Source organism: Strigops habroptila, chromosome Z (genome assembly GCF_004027225.2).
Source record: "Strigops habroptila isolate Jane chromosome Z, bStrHab1.2.pri, whole genome shotgun sequence".
Classification (NCBI taxonomy): domain Eukaryota; kingdom Metazoa; phylum Chordata; class Aves; order Psittaciformes; family Psittacidae; genus Strigops; species Strigops habroptila.
This window is the reverse complement of record NC_044302.2, coordinates 98,102,474-98,119,309: the sequence shown is the minus strand read 5'-3', so window position 1 is coordinate 98,119,309 and position 16,836 is coordinate 98,102,474. Positions and strand designations below refer to the sequence as shown.

The window sequence follows — 16,836 nt, the reverse complement described above, 5'->3', positions numbered from 1 at the left end:
CTGGCCTGCATCAAAAGAAACATGACCAGCAGGTTGAAGCAGGTGATCCTGCCCCTCCACTCTGCTCTCATGACACCTCACTTGGAGTATTGTGTACAGTTCTGGTGTCCTCAACATAAAAAGGATATGGAGCTGTTGGAGCGAGTCCAGAGGAGGGCCACGAGGATGATAAGAACATGGAGCACCTCCCGTATGAAGACAGGCTGAGAAAGTTGGGGCTCTTCAGCCTGGAGAAGAGAAGGCTGCATGGAGACCACAGAGCAGCCTTCCAGTATCTGAAGGAGGCCTATAAGGATGCTGGGCAGGGACTCTTCCTTAGGGTCTGTAGTGGTAGGACAAGGGGTAATGGCTTCAAACTTGAACAGGGGAAGTTTAGATTGGCTATGAGGAAGAAGTTCTTTACAGTGAGGGTGGTGAAGCACTGGAATGGGTTGCCCAGGGAGGTTGTGGATGCTCCATCCCTGGCGGTGTTCAAGGTCAGGTTGGGCAGAGCCTTGAGCGACATGGTTTAGTGCAAGGTGTCCCTGCCCACGGCAGGGGGGTTGGACCTAGATGATCTTAAGGTCCTTTCCAACCCTAACTATTCTATGATTCTATATAGCCCTACTCCTATTCCCACAGCTGGTGCAGAAAAGTGAGGAATTCGCTCTCTTTTAATTAAACTGCTTCCAGTGAAGGTCATGCATTTTCATTTTCTTTAGAAGTGCTATGGAATGTAATCCTTGAAAAAACAAACCCACTACAATTATGTACTGCTGTGGTAGAAGAGAGGAGACAATAAGGTTTCCACGGCAACTATTAGTGGTGACCCAGACTACACCCTAAGTATTACGTGACTTCATTACTCCTAAACCATTTGATGGTCTACATTAAACAACATTAACGGGAATAGATTCAGTTACAGTTTTAATACCAAATCCCAGTTGATGTTCTCGATGTAAATAGCTTTACAGCAAGCTATAATTCTTTTCCAGAAAAACCCCAAAACCCAACCCAAACAGAACAGCAAATAAATTGTTAAGCCAGTGGTGTTATAAGAGTTTAGCTTTTATATCTGAGGTTCACTCATTTTTTATATCTGAGGTTCACTCATTTTTTATATCTGAGGTTCACTTGTTGCAGCTGTATTGCCCTTTCTTGCAATTTAATCTTACCTCTACTGGATGCATAAATGGAAAAAAAAAATCTCCATATCAAGTACCAAACAACTGAAAATTGCTCTGTCCTTGAAGGCAATATCAAGGCGCTCCACTTGGTGGAAGGGGATATTTTTCCAACAGAGAATTGAAAGGGGATGTAAAGGGTAAGATGAGAAGATTCAGGATCCCTCTAGCCCCCCAGGCACAGCTTTATCTGTGAACTGAGGGTCTCTGAATGAAATATGGTGAGGAAAAGGGTGAATTCTCAATAAGGAGCGAGACAGAAATACATAGGGTTTTCCCAGCTGCATGAATTATAAAATTCCTTCAGTTTGTTGAGCAAATGTAGTTGAGGAGCAGGACATCTGCACGAGCTCCTGTGGTCAGCTCTAGGACCTGAACATCCTTTCTTACTTATAGAGAAAATTATAGAGGGGACACACTTGTGGAAGGTGCTATCTCAAATCTCAGGAGTTCAGGGGAAGGCAAAAGAGAAAAGACAGATTAACTATATTGGTGGACTGTATTTGACTGTTAATGGAGGGATCCATTCTCCTAATCTTCCCTGGAGCACTCAGTACTCTAGACCATAGGCTCCTTCTGTTCAGCTAAAGAAACGTCTCTAGATTTCAGGGGAATCTGCTAAGACTTTTAAAATCTTTTCCTGCTAGGTTGTGACTAATATGGCACCTCAACCAAGATCTCCCTCATGTATGGAGACACACACCTTTTAGTTGTCTTTCCAGACCCAGTCAGTATCTCTTTAAAGTCACTACATGAACAGAAAAATCACATAGTCTCCAATTTCATTTTCCCATCTCTGTTTATACCACGCCCAATATGTTATGAGAGGTGGTACTGCAATAATAAGTGATGGGAGAGAATATAGTCAGTGATTTCCATAGGCAGAAAATAAACTCATGCCTGTCCAACTTCCCTTTGTGTGACTGTGTTAGTTTGAAAGACTATACTTACATATAGGATTACTTAAAGTTATTATTTAAAGTAATGTTCTCAGCAAGACGAGAACAAACGAACAGCAAAATGGTCCAGGTGCCGCTTGAGATCAGCTCATCTAGCAGAAGCTGAACCCAGAAAAGACAAAATTATAAAGATGTATGAGGGAAGGAGGGAAGGATTCCCTAAAAACACCTCCCTTCCAAGAGCTGTCAGAAGCGTCAAACTTGTATTTCACACGAGCCAGAGATCTTGTCTGGTGAGATCATACTGTTGTTTCAGAGCAATCTGATTCCTTCCTGCTATTCAACTTCAACATCGCAAGATCTATTTGAGAATAAATTGGTGAATTAATTGACCACTCTTCTGTAAAACAAAGGTCAGATCAAAGTGTCAGCTACGGCTGTGATTCCAGAACAAGTTTTATTTAGTGGTCAGGTAAAGACTGGAGGGAAAACCCGTCACAGAAGAGTAAGTGTGTCATTGTTTTGATTCAGACCCATAGCATGAGTAAGGCAGCCACATCATAAGACTGCTGCTTGGGAGAATCAGTTCCCTGCAGGAAGGTGGGGATTCACTGGTGACCCCGCAGCCCATTAACACATGTGTAGAACGACTCTGGTGGCTGCTGTCTTTGGCTGTGCCTTGCAGGTATAATTCAGTGTGAAGCAATTCCCTGGCAATGTCATGTGTGGGAATCCATAATTCTTCAGTGTTACAATGACCCATTCCTAATATTCCTGAGAAGACTAGCCCTGAAGTTCAGCTAGTCCAGCACGTGTAACACGGTGAGGTGGCAAAAGCAGTGAACCCAGAACTGGTGAAGATGAGCCTGTGTGTATGTGTGCACCTTGGTGGGGAGCACTCAGGTCATAATATAGAATCCCAGACTGGTTTGGGTTGGAAGGGAGCTTAAATCTCATGCAGTTCCAACCCCCTGCAATGGGCAGGGACACCTTCCACTAGAGCAGCTTGCTCCAAGCCCCGTCCAGCCTGGCCTTGAACACTGCCAGGGACGGGGCAGTGTTCTGGACAACCTGTGTCATCGCCTCAGCACCCTCACAGAGAAGAAGAACTGCCTAAGATCTCATCTCAATCTCCCCTCTGTCAGGTTAAAGCCATTCCCCTTGTTGTGTCCCTACAGGCCCTTGTCCAAAGCCTATCTCCAGGTTTCTTGTAGCCCATTTAGGCACTGGGAGTTGCTCCAAGGTCTCCCCTTTAGGAGCTTTCTGTTCTCCAGGTTGAACCAGGCCAGCTCTCAGCCTGTCAAGATGGCAAAAGCAAGTGGACAAGCCATCTTTTGTACACGTGGGCTAAGCTGGCTAAGGAGAACTTACCTTAGAGGTGACCGACATGAAATCTAGAGCGTGAGTAGTAGTGCAGGGATGACTATGGATACAGCTCCTGCTTACGAAAAAAAAAAACACTGGCACAAGGCAAGGGAGTAGTGTTTGAATCTGTAAAAAGCAACAGCATAATCTGACCTTTCTGTTATGGAAGGGAAAAGAAGTCTTGAAAGACATCAGAATATAGCAGGGTTTTGTCAGAGAATGGTTTAACAAGGCAGCCATTGTAAGGCAGCAGAGGTCATGGCCTGACAATTAAGGAATCTTAAGTACTGGAGGCTCTTAAAAGCAGATCAGAAATGCACTGCTGGAGTGTTTGTAATGCAAGGATCATGCTTTAGGATACAAAGATGGATTAGATGAGGGCTTGAAGATGCTTTCAGCCCTGCTTTTCAATGAGAATCTCAGGCTTACTCAGCTAACATCAGACGAAGGCTTTTTATCACACGTGTGTAGCTGTAACTTGAGGCTTGGGAGGCTTTCCCAGCGCTGTGGCTCTCCTTTAGCACCACTTCATCACATAATACCACACCGGTTGTGAAACCTGGGGGGTGTTCTCCCCCTGCACCCGCAGGGCAGCTGCACCACAAGCGCTGTGTGTCCCATTCATCAGCAAAGAGTACAAATACAGGCAGCAGCAGGGCCAGGCTCACTCGAGAGCTCTCCAAACATCACCACGTGTTGCTTCCTAGCACTGGAAAGGCAAGGAATAAAAAACCCCAAAAAAACAAACCACCCAGCAGCTGCACTCAAGCTGTGTGGCACAGCTGAGCCATCTGCAGCACATGCAGCATAAATCTGTGGCCAGTTGTCGGGTCAAAAGCGCAGCTTTTGATGGAAATGGGGAGAATCAAGGAAGATTTGTGCTGCCAGTAGGCTGCCAGTGAGGCTGCTCAGTTCTTCAGGTAGGGTTTGCATGGGCTGAGTGCCCTGCAGGGCCAACAGAGGCATCCTTCCTCACTGTCAGTGTTGTCCAGCATGGGGATGGGATGCCAGGAATGCCTCGCAGGAGCATGCTAGCCTGAGTGCTCTGCTGAGGCACTGATTTTGGGCTTCACCCTCTGCCCTGTCAGCTGTTGAGTGTTCCCACAGAGGTCACAGCAGAGCTTACAGAAGGAGGCTGCCAGTTGGGCCCCTCGGCTGCTGTATATCATGAAATAATCACCCTGCTGAGAATGACACACGAGTGAGTGCCTGGAGGGGCCTCATTTCGGGTTACATCAGCTGCTCCGCTCTCAGCTCACAGCCTGACTATTGGAAACACCCATCTATTAACACCTGCAGCCCGAGAGCAGTTGTGCTCACTGTGAGCTTTGTGTGGGGCTCCCGAGTGTTGGGGCTGGAGCTGCAGACCATCAGTTTTACCAACAAAGCACAAAAGGTGTGCGTGCTTTACCACCATGTGCTCAAATCCACCTCCAGGAAAAGGTGGGGATCCAAATTCCACCTGAAAAGGAAAAAAATGGAATTAAAATTATGCACTAGACATGAAAAACTGGTTAACCTTGAGTGTAAACTTGTATACGTTTTAGCACACAGTGACATAATGTTCTTACCAGCACAATGTGCAAAATAGCAACAGCTTTAGAGAAATTAAGATTCATCCACATACTAGCTAAGTGATGGGTGTTTATTTAAAAGAAAACATGTAGGTACTAACCCCAGAGTAATTAACCTTAAATGCTAGAAAAATGCAAAATACCTTAAGCAAGTTGAAGGCTACTGAGCTGATATATGTATCTATTCACTCAAAATGCATTGAATCAATAGATGGATGTAGTTCTGAGCAGCCTGATCTAGTACGAGATGTCCCTGCTCATTGCAGTGGGGTTGGACCAGATGGACTTTGAAGGTCCCTTCCAACCCAAATTATTCTGTGATTCGATGCAGATGGGATCTCTTTCTGGCTACATGTTTGGCTAGTACTATAGAAATACTGTTATTTGTTGCATACATTTCATTGCGATTGCTTTTCAATCGTTCTTTGACCGAAAGCATTCAATTTATTTTTTCATTCCTATCAATCCTTTAGTAGGTACAGAATATTAATATGGGACTTTGTAATTAAATACAATTTAAGAAAGTATTAAAATAGTTTCAAGATTTATTTTAAAAGTAAGTTGCATTTTGTACCTTCTCCACTAACACAATCCAAATACTCTTTCGATACTCAATTCTGTTTGGGTACTTATCAGTAAAAAATGTGATGTGTCGAATTTTAAGTGTACTTCAGATTTGTTTTAGTTCCATCTAGTACTGAATAGGTCTTTTCTGACCTATTCTTTGAGTTTCTAAACTACAGGGTCAGCAGTGAAACAACAGTAATCCTAGCCTTGCATGCTGCAGGGGATCCTTCGCTGTGAGTTTGCGTTTGCTGTAAGTAACTTCAAGAGACTTTAGAAACGTTTTTCGTTTTATCCTTCATTAAAACACTGGTATCAGGCTGGGAGGATTTCTGCTTCTCCAATTCAGAAACATTTCTTCTGAAAACAAAAAACACCATGAGTGAGTAAGCAGAGGCTTTACCAATAAGTTTAAAGTAAAACTTGCGGTTCCTTCCCTCTTTGCTGGGTACCACCTACATGGGAGATACAGCGCTGCCTCTATCTGCCTTGAAGTCATTCAGCATTGCACCATTCTTCCTGAGCCACGTAATCACCGGTAAAAAGCCCCCAACCAACTCCAAAGCCACCACCTAATCTAATAAACGTTTCCTCTAGCCGCTTGCTAAATATGCCTTTCACGCTAGTTAAGCAGCACAGCATTGATTAGGCAATACTGACTGGTGAAACCCAGCAGTAAGGAAAGGTTTTTTGTCTCTGCCTTCCCCAGCAGACATGTGGGCTGTGGCTCTGGGATGGGTGAACCCCTTGGTGCCCTTCCTCATGGTCCCCACTGTGGAGGAGCCTGGGTGATGGCTTGGCTGGGTTTTGGCAGCCCATTTGTGATTTCAGATGCTTGGCAGCCCATGGCCCGTTGGAAAACGGGCGTTGTTTAAATGTTACTCAGAAGGTGAAGGTTCTATATATTCCTCTGGCAGAGGATGCTCAGTAATGTGACTACCGCTGCCACCGTCGGATGCATGGGGATGGGCTCATGAAAAGTCGTTCTCCCATTCTGGAGCTGCAGGGAAACTTTTGATGTGAGGCTGGGGAAGAGATGGGAGAGGGATGGAGGATCTCTGTTTCCCCTGCCAAGAGCCAGAGAGGGAAGCAGCCTGGAAGCCGTCAGAGCCAAAGCGCCTTCTCAGACAGCTTTTACTTTGACACCACAGCACGGCTCTGGGTCACTCCTGCCTCTGCTCTGAGTTAATTTCCTCCCATTGTCTTTGGGGAAGCCGCGGAGGAAGGTGGTGGCAGCGGTGGTGCTGACCAACCCCTGGAAGCTCAGGCCTGAAGAAGCCCCTGCTGCTCCCTTTCCCGGTGATCCTCTCTAGAGATATCCCACCGAGACTCCCCCTTCTCAGCTGGAGGAGTTCTTATTGCTTCTTCAAGGAGGTAACTAGGGCTGAAATCATTTCACTCTTGGCAGATGTGGTCAGAGAATGATAAACCAGAGCCAAAGCAGCCTACAAATGGCACTGGGCTGTCCTCCCTAAATTTCTGGAGCCAGCACCACCGCCTGCCTTTTGTCCTCCCTTCCTAACCTTTCAGCCCATCTCCCTGAAAATTCAGAATGAGTCCCCTGGTGTCTCTCCTAATCTGGCATATAAAATCTCAGGCAATAAAGCTTTCACCACCTCCCTTAGGGAGGCAGTTTTTCAGCCTATGATTCTCCGTTCAAAAGCTTTCCACCCCTATTCTCAGCTTAAACATGCCCTTTCTTAATTCCACCCCATTAAATTCATTAATGTATCACCAGTCTTCATCCCACTTACTTCACTCAAATATTTACAGATCACTAATGCCTCCCTGCTTAGTTTCCTAATTCTGCTGTACCTATGACAGTCAGAATCTCTTTCCTTTCTATTGCCTCCAGCCTTCTCGTTTCTTCAGCCGAGGCTCTTGGAGCTCCTTTCCATTTATCACTCTGTTGCAAATGCAAGGCAGATGCTCACCGCCCTCGCCTGTGTCGTTCTGCTTTCCTGTACGCTGTCCAAAACTGCATTGCCTGTTCCTCGCTGCTGTGTCCTAACGCCTGTGTGACAGCTTGTTGTTCTCTGGGTGTCTTTCAGGCGTTGTGCCTCCAAAACAAGAGATTTTGGGATATTTTTTTCTCCCCAGAAGTAGCCAGGCAGGTTATGGAGGTTGGTTGATGGCTTTAAGCTGACAGAGGGGAGATTGAGATGAGATGTTAGGCAGTTGTTCTTCCCTGTGAGGGTGGTGAGGCGCTGGCACAGGTTGCCCAGAGAAGCTGTGGCTGCCCCATCCCTGGCAGTGTTCAAGGCCAGGTTGGACGGGGCTTGGAGCAAGCTGCTCTAGTGGAAGGTGTCCCTGCCTATGGCAGGGGGGTGGAACTGCATGAGCTTTAAGCTCCCTTCCAACCCAAACCAGGCTGTGGTTCCATGATCTTAGTTGGTGGCAGGGCATGGCTGGAGCCACACGGGAAGTCAGAGCAGGCTCTCCCCACACAGGGCAGGTTTTAGCTTTTCTTAAACACGGACTTGGTTAGCACCCTGCTCATTCCCTCTTAAGCTGCCACCACCGATCCTGGATGTACCAATGAGGATGGTACTCCTGCAGAGGAAGTTATTTTACACGTTTGGTGACAAATTTATCCTGCAAACTACTGTTTTAAGACAGAATCCTGAATCCCTGGCTACGTAGCTCTACTTGTGCCTGAAAGTCTTAATCTTAGCAATCCTCGCTGTGACACATTCTTCGGAGGTAGTGTGTGATCTCTACCTCTATTTGTCAAGTCCATGTACGTGATTTGGGCGGTGGTGGGGTAGATGTGCAAATATACGTTTCTACATTATCAACTCTATAACTGTGGGATCCAGCAGAGGTTCCTCTGCTCTACGATGCATGTTTAACACTTGAATTTCCCAGACTTTACTAAGCCCTGGACAGGATTTAGGGACGATACTGCAATGATTCCGCTACCTGAAAGGAGGTTGTGAGGTGGGGGTTGGTCTTGTCTCCCAAGTACCAAGTGATAGGACAAGAGGAAACGGCCTGAAGCTGCACCAGCTGAGGTTTAGACTCGATATTAGGAGCAATTTCTTCCCTGAAAGGGTTGTCAAGCACTGGAACAGGCTGCCCAGGGCAATGGTGGATTCACCATCCCTGGAGGTGTTAAGAAGATGTGCAGGTGTGGCACTTTGGGACATGGTTTAGTGGTGGATTTGGCAGCGCGGGGTAAACGGTTGCACTCAATGATGTTAAAGGTCTTTTCCAGCCTAAATGATTCTACGTTTCTAATTAGATCATCTCCAAGATGATGCTTTGGCCACCTTACATTGTCCTTTCAGTTCCATGTACACATGGCAAGCAGCATCCCTACCCCGAGGGCTGGCACTCTGCTCTCCTGTGCTGAGGCCACTCTCTGCCCGAGCCACATTTGTCTGCTGCCCCGACCCTCGGTGAACCTCCGCAGCGTGGCTCTGCTGTGAGAGCAGCTGGCTGTTCATAGCTGTGGGTTTGAAACAGCCCTGGGGCTTGAATCGCGAGCTATGCTTGGCTTATGTCCCTTGACGAACTTGCTGGGGTGCTGTTCTGCGGTATGGCCACTCACTTTCAGCAGGATGAGCCTGAGGTTATTCTAGCATCAGGTTTTCTGTACCCCCGGTTGGCTGTCTGCTAACCTGGGGCAACTCTTTGCTTCAGGTTGCTGCACGTTGAAACCTGCCTGAATTCATCGGGGTGAGGGGCAGATGTGACTGTGCTTGCTTGAATAACTTCTTGATACCAGTTTTCTTACACTGAAAGGCAGGCCCCAGCAGGATTGACCTTTACATAGTCAAGCTTGTACATTGCTTCCGAAGTCCTGCTGCCTTTTATCAATGAATTGTTTGGATTGGAAGGGACTTTGAAGATCATGCAGTTCCAACACCCTGCCACGGGCAGGGACACTGTCCACTAGACCAGGTTGCTCCAAGCTCCTGTGTCCAACCTGGCCTTGAACACTGCCAGGGATGGGGCAGCCACAGCTTCTCTGGGCAACCTTTTCCAGTCTCTCACCACCCTCGCGATGACGAATTTTTTCCTAATATCTAATCTAAATCTCCCCTCTTTCTGTTTAAAGCCATTCCCCCTTGTCCTGTCAGTAAGTATTCTTGTAAAAAGTCTCTCCAGATTTCTTGTAGGCGCCCTTTAGGTACTGGAAGGCTTCCCCTGAGCCTTCTGTTCTCCAGGCTGAAGAACCCCAATGCTCTCAGCCTATCTTATCAGTCTCTTCTACTGCAAAATGTTTTTATTTTGAGGGTTTTATTAATTTTTATTTTATTTTAAACTTCTATTTTTCAGACTGTACAACCTGAAGCTATGAAACTTTCATCTTAAATACGCAGGAATCTAGGAAATAAAACTAACACTCATGTTTTAGGAGAATGCACAGCACTAAACAGGAAGGTTAAAAGCAAAGGGCTAAATGCCCAGCATGGCCTTCCAGGAGAATCTGCTCCAAGATTTTGCTAGGCACAGAGGTGAGACTGACTGGTCTGTAGTTCCCCAGATCTTCCACCTTTCTTGAAAATGGGGGTTATATTACCCTTTTTCCAGTTGTCAGGAACTTCACCTGACTGCCATGATTTTTCAAATATGATGGACAGTGGTTTAGCAACTTCATTTGCCAGCTCCTTCAGGACCCACGGATGGACTTCATCAGTTCCCATGGACTTGTGCATGTTCAGGTTCTTAAGATGGTCTCGAACCTGATCCTCTCCTACAGTGGGCCTAAGGTCTTCATTCTCACAGTCCCTGCAGCTGCCTTCCAAGACTTGGGCGGTGTGCTCAGAGCATTTGCCAGTGAAGACTGAGGCAAAGAAGTCATTAAGAACCTCAGCCTTCTCCAAACCCAGGGTAGCCAGTTCTCCTGATAACTTCCAGAGGGCCACGTTGTCCCTAGTCTGTCTTCTGTTTGCTATGTGCATACAGAAGCTATTCCTGTTATCTTTCACATCCCTTGCCAGATTGAATTCTAACTGAGCCTTAGCTTTCCGGACCTGGTCCCTAGCTTCCTAGACAATATCCCTGTATTCTTCTCAGGTTGCCTGTTCTTGCTTCCACTTTTTGTAAGCTTCTTTTTTCCCTCTAACTTTCCTCAGCAGCTCCTTATCCATCCATGGAGGTCTCCTGGCCCTCCTGCTGCATTTCCTTCTAGTCGGGACACAACACTCCTGAGCTTGTAGCAGGTGATCCTTGAACATCAACCAGAGTCTTGAGCCCCCCTGCCCTCTAGGGCTTTATCCCATGGAAACTTACTAAGCAGGTTCCTGAAGAGGCCAAAGTCTGCTCTCTTAAAGTCCAGGGCAGTGAGCTTGCTATGTGCACTTCTCACTGTCCTGAGGATCTTGAACTCAACCATCTCATGATTGCTACAACCAAGGCTTCCCTGGAACATCACATTTCCATCCAGCCCCTCCCTGTTGGTGAGCACGAGGTCAAGCATGACCCCTCTCCTTGTCAGCTCCTCCGTTACTTGGAAGAGGAAGTTATCTTCCACACAATCGAGGAGCCTCCTGGATCGCTTGTGCCAGGCCGTACTGTCCCTCCAACAGATAGCAGAATGGTTGAAGTCCCCCATAAGGACAAGACCCTGCAAGTATGAGGCTGCTCCTATCTGTCTATAGAGCGCTTCGTCCACAGAGTCCTCCTGATCAGGCGGTCTGTAGCAGATCCCCACAGTAATGTCCCCCATCGCTGTTCTCCCTTTGACCCTGACCCACAAACTCTCTGTTGACTGACCACCTGTCCCCAGACGGAGTTCCATACTTTCCAGCCTATCACTGACATAAATAGCAACTCCCCCTCCCCGTCTGCCTGGCCTGTCATTTCTAAAGAGCCTATAACCTTCCATTCCAACACTCCAATCATAGAAGCCATCCCACCATATTTCTATGATACCAATGATATCATAGCCCTGTAGCCATGCACACATCTCTAATTCCTTTTGTTTATTCGCCATACTACGGGTGTTTGTGTAGAGGCATCTGAGCCGAGTTCCAAATGAAGCCGACTCATTGGCTGGAGCAGCTGAAATATCTCTGCATAGCTCCAAGCATTTATTACAGGTGCTGGCAACTGATTGGGAGTGTTGGGATGGATCGATGCCCCCCTCCCCCAACACATCTAGTTTAAAGCTGCCTTGACCAGCCTGGCCAGTCTACCAAAGCAGCTCCTCCCGTTCTTTGTCAGACCAGCTCCACCAGCCTCCAAAGGACCTGGCCTCTCAAACTGAGTCCCATGTCCTAAATAACCAAGCCCCTGACTACGGCACCACTGTTCTAACCATTTCTTAACCTGCCAAATCTGCCTAGCCTTTTCAAGGTCCTCCCCTTTGACCTGGAGGCTTGATGAAAAAAACATCTGAGCTCCAGAGCCCCTAACCACCTCTCCCAGGGCTCTGTAGTCCTTCTTAATATTCTCCAGGCTACTGCTGTCTGTATCACTAGCACCCACATGGACCACTAGAAGTGGGTAATAGTCAGGAGGACTTACCAGACCAGGCAGCCTCTCAGCAACATCCCTGATCCGAGCCCCTGGTAGGCAACACACCTCCCTCAAGACGAGGTCAGATAACAGATGAGTGCCTCTGTGTCTTTCAAAGCAGACACCTAGTACTACGACCCGCCACTTTTCCTGGAGGCACTAGCAGTGATGCTATTTACAGGTGCATTAGGTGGTTCTTCATTTGGCAAGGTGTGTGTTTCCTCATTAGCCCCCTGCAGAACTGCAAAGCAGTTGTGGGTGGGGACATGAGATTTTGGGGGAAGCGCCTTGCTTTTAATTGTCCTCTTCCTCCTTTTTTGTTGGTTTTGTTTTTTGGGGTTTTTTTTGTTACTAGTTCCCAGCTTCCGGGATTAACACCCTCCTTCTTTTCCGTATGTGCTATGGTGGGCACCTGCGGCCCCTGCAGTTTGGGCCTGGAGCAAGCAGTCCAGCTCCCTCTCAGCTTCCCTGTCGTCTTTTAGCTTACCAAGAGTCTCCTGCAGCTCAGCCACTTGCTGCAGAAAGACCTCCTCCAGGGCACATAGAGTGCAGCCCTGCCCATTTTGTACTCTTGCCGCAAGAGACAAGTGGAAACACCTACTACATTGCGAGGTCCGCGCTGCAGCCTCCCCTCTCATCGGTTCGACAGATGCTGCCGATGCTGCCACCGCCGGGGCAGCCAGAGCAGAGCTGCCAGACCAAGCCCCGGCCTTGAAGCAAGTGCTCACGAACACGCCAGGCCTGCATGAGCAAAGTGCCACACCACGCACCCTCACGCCCCATTTACCCGCCCTCTCTGGGGCCTGTTTTAACCATTCGGGGCTGGTGCCGTCCGTCCTGGCTCCGCCCCCTGTGAGTCAACTGCTCGCGTGAGCAGGGCTGCTGGCTCCTAGACAAGTCCGGTCGAGAAGGTCAGGTTCTGTCGCTGCCTCTTCCCGCTCAGAATCGAGGCTCTTAGACGCTATGTTTCTACAAGGAGATGTGTGGGTATGAGATCAGTTTGATGTCAGCTACAACAGCTGACTTGAGCAACAGAGTCTTTTTATGTACATATAAATATAAATATTTCTTTTCTTTACAGAGATAGACAGTGTGGGACAAGGTCACATCCAGCTGGCGCAAACCCTTTGGGAAGAAGCAAAGAAAATGGACGAATTCAGGGAAACGCAAAAACTACATCGGAAGAAGGTCAGGGTGTTGATCCATCACCATCCCTGGTGATGGATCCTGGCTCCTACCTCATGTATCCCACCATGCCCCAGGCCCCTGTGTGCCCCCGGTGCCTGCTGCTACTGGGAAGTCCTGAGCTCCTTCCTATATGTTGTAACCCTGCTGCTGAATTGTGCAGCAACCTCTGACTGCCGCCTTCTCACTGCCACATCTTCTCCTTTGGGCACCTTTTGGGGCCAGCTATCGCAGGGGCTCAGCTCCAGAGACACCAACCTCAACCAAGAATGTTCTTAAAGCATATATACATATATGTACATCTCATATATATAGTGTTGCATGATCTCCGTAGGGTTTGCTAAAATTGGCAAGCCTTTTAACCTCTTCTGGCTTGAGATTCCTTTGTCTGGAAAATGAGGGAAAAATACTAGAAATTTGGACCTAGCAGGAGGGAGTGGCCTTCCCAGTTTTTCCAGATCCTATGGAGATGACACGGTACTCTGTATTGCTGGATTTCATTTGTAGAGTTCCTTTGCATACACAAGGGGAGGCTTAGATAGAAGTATAAAAGATGGGTTTTGTGAAGATGCTTGAGGTGGACACAGGTCCTTAAACCCATCTCACTTTGGCCTGTGCCTGTTCCTTTGCTAAGCCACACAGTCCATCCTGGAGCTTTGATGGTCAGTGGCGTGTTGACTCTGGGTCTGTTGTCTTCACAGATAGAGCTGACAATGGAAGCGATTCACAAAAACAGGAATCTGCAGTAGAAGACGACCGTGGAGGTAAAGCAAACATGCTGCCGTTTCTCACTATGTGGTTTAACACTGCTAACACACATGCACAGCGCTGGGGCAGTCTTAAATGTGAGGGTCTTCCTCTGCTGCAACTCACGCAGGCACAACATCAAGAGGTGCAGCAAAGGAAGACTCTCACATTGAAGTCTGCATACTGTGCTCTGAAAAACGGAAGAGTACACCAGGGACATGCCTGGTGACAGCCTTGCAGGGTTGGATATGAGTGATTTAGATGTCAAGGACTCGATTGCTATGAGCTTTTCATCCCAAATGAAGAGCAGCTTGTCTTGTGAGGTCAATTTTGCTCAAGCAGTAGGGCACTGGGGACCTTGTGTGCTGTCCCGTGCTCTGCGGGCAGCCTGTGGCCTCCTCTTCACTTCTAGGCTGTGTTTTCCTCCAGAGCTACCTGCATGAGCTGTAATAGCAACTCATTGATTGCTAACACGCTCCTGCCCTGTTTGTTGGCACTCCTAGGCTAGCCAGCTCTATGAGCAGCACTACAGGGATAAGGATGAGGCGGAACAAGCTGTGCACCGCAACGTAAACATGGTTACAGAGAAGCAGCAGGAGAAGGTATGGAGAGGTGGGTGGCCGTGGGACAGGAGGAGGAAGGGTGTACCCCCTTGGAGCTCTCCTGCCCCATGACTCTTCTCCCAGCTCTGGGTTTTGGGGTGAGATGGAAGGGCTGGCGATGTTCTCCAGTTGGGCTTCAGTACCGTTGGCGATGCACTTGGGCTCTCCTCTAACTTTCTTCTCTCTCCCATTTTTGGCAGCTGTTCCTCAAGCTGGCTCAGGCGAAATCGTCTCTGGAGGGCTCTGGTGAGTGTGGAAATGCAGGGTTTGGAGGGTGAGGGGAGTGTTTCCTGGGTCAGGGGCATGTGAAGCCATGGCATGGCTCTTGGGTGAGCTCCAGCTCTTGGGTGAGGGCTGGCTCCTCAGAAACTCATGCCCAGGATACCAGAGGTGGAGAAGCCTGCATAGCCCTACCAAGGCTGTTCCCACCGTTTCCCTGTGGCCTGACCCTCCACCTTGCTGTGCAGCTCTGCATCTCCTTGCAGTGCACATCCATAGCTGAGCTCACACATTACTGCTGCTTTCTCCCTGGTGTCCCAGCCAATTCAGGCTTCATGTATTACCTTCTAGCAAAGGGTGTTTCTAATCAGTGTTAATCAGATGACAGTGTGATTTCTCTCACAGACAGGAGTTACCAGCAGAGCATTACCACACTGGAGAAGATCTGGGAAGAACAGCAGAAAGAGCCTGTCAAAGCTTGTGAGGTAAAAGCCCCAAAACGCCTTCACGCAGCACTGGGGTCCTCTGGATGTCCACCCCTCGCTGCAGGGGTCCGGAATGGCGCAGATTTGCCTTCTCTGGGTTGCCCTGGCAGTAAAGCAGCAGGATGTGTTGCAGCTAACCCTGTGTGTGTGTCTCATGCTTGGCTTCTGGATTTAAGGTCCCACCACTTCAAGGTTTCCCTTATTTTTTTGTTTTCAATTTTTCTTCCACCACCTTTTAAAATTAACAGAATCAAAGCAGTGACATTTTTGCCCATTAGCCTGATTGCGCGTTTGGTGTGGCCATTATCCTGGAGAGCCGTGGTCACCTCTGGGTACTCGGTGACTTAAGGCCAGTGTGTCCTACAGCCACACCACCACCAACAGCAGACTCTGAAACTCTGGAAGACTTTAAATGAGTTTGCAGCAGAAGGTACTGGCACACTGGGGATGCAGGCTGGGTGAAGCCATCTCCATCTGAACCCTGTGTGCCAGCAGCCCTTCACCATGTATCTCCCGTGGTAGCACGGGAACCCCTCTGAGCGGATCTATCAGCCTAAAGCAGACCGTCTCATGGCAAAGCGGTCTAGCCTCTGCAGAGGTTGATGGTTTTATCCCATGTCTAGTGCAAGCTTGCAAACTGCAAGTGATAACAAGTGCATATGTACACGTGGGATGAAAGGCTGTCTTTCAGGGAAATGTGTAAAGGCTCATGAAATTGAGCTATACCAGACAGCAGATTTCAAAAGACTTGGGTTTGAACCTGCTTGGAAAAGGGATGGGCAGGAAAGAGAGAGAAGACAAACCAGTCAACACACTTTGCTTTCGTATATCCCCAATGCTTTTTTATTGCTCCATACTTGTGGGAATGAAGTCAGCTGGGACTGCAGGACCATGGAGTACCTAGGGAACATGCAGTGCCTTTAGGAAGCTGGCTTAGTCTCCCCAGAGGTAGTGGTGTGCTGAGTGACCCCTTCCACTTCGGTCTTGCAGACCTTCCTGAGCTTAACGCTCATCTTTGAAATACGTGGGTGGGTAAAGGGATGACTTCTTCTCTGGACGAGGTCTTTTCCAACCTAGTTGGTTCTATGATTCTAGGACTCGTCACTTCCACGTTTCCTGCAGAAGACCAACATCACCTGCTCCTCGCTGTGGCCAGTGATCTTTGTAGTGGGACGAGAAGAGATCAGAATGGAAGAGATTTGCTCTCTTCTTAAAGATGTTAGGGCTGTTTTGTCTGCGTCGTTTCAGTTCTTTGAGACTCAGGAGTGGTATCAGGTCTCCGTAAAGCCCAGGCTGGCCCAACCTCTTGCCCTCCCACCAGCTCTGGGAGGGCACTTGGGGAGCACAGAGCCAGGGCATTGGGAGTCCCGGAGTCACGCGCATCCTCATCTCTGTGTTTTCTGCTGTGCAGGAGGGCACCTCTGCCCACCCCGACCAGTTCGCCAGGTGAGTTCCTGGCTTTATGGGGTTTCTGGCTCCACAGAAGAACTCTGCTTTTGCTCTTCCCATCACATCATGAGCTTGAGCTCTCTCAAGGGAATGGTTTAGGTGAAGCTCCTGCTCCA

The 16,836-nt window shown here is 48.2% G+C and overlaps 1 protein-coding gene across 1 annotated transcript in view; it reads left to right on the top strand.

Moving 5' to 3' along the window:
* The window catches only part of PSTPIP2 (proline-serine-threonine phosphatase interacting protein 2), a 50,746-nt gene extending 35,338 nt beyond the window's left edge, over window positions 1-15,408 (top strand). The window contains exons 17-21 of the transcript XR_003989079.1: window positions 13,115-13,221; window positions 13,920-13,982; window positions 14,469-14,577; window positions 14,768-14,813; window positions 15,192-15,408. The gene's annotated coding sequence lies outside the window, so the exon portion shown is untranslated. The remainder of the gene's footprint in view (window positions 1-13,114; window positions 13,222-13,919; window positions 13,983-14,468; window positions 14,578-14,767; window positions 14,814-15,191) is intronic.
* The last annotated feature ends 1,428 nt before the right edge of the window (window positions 15,409-16,836 follow it).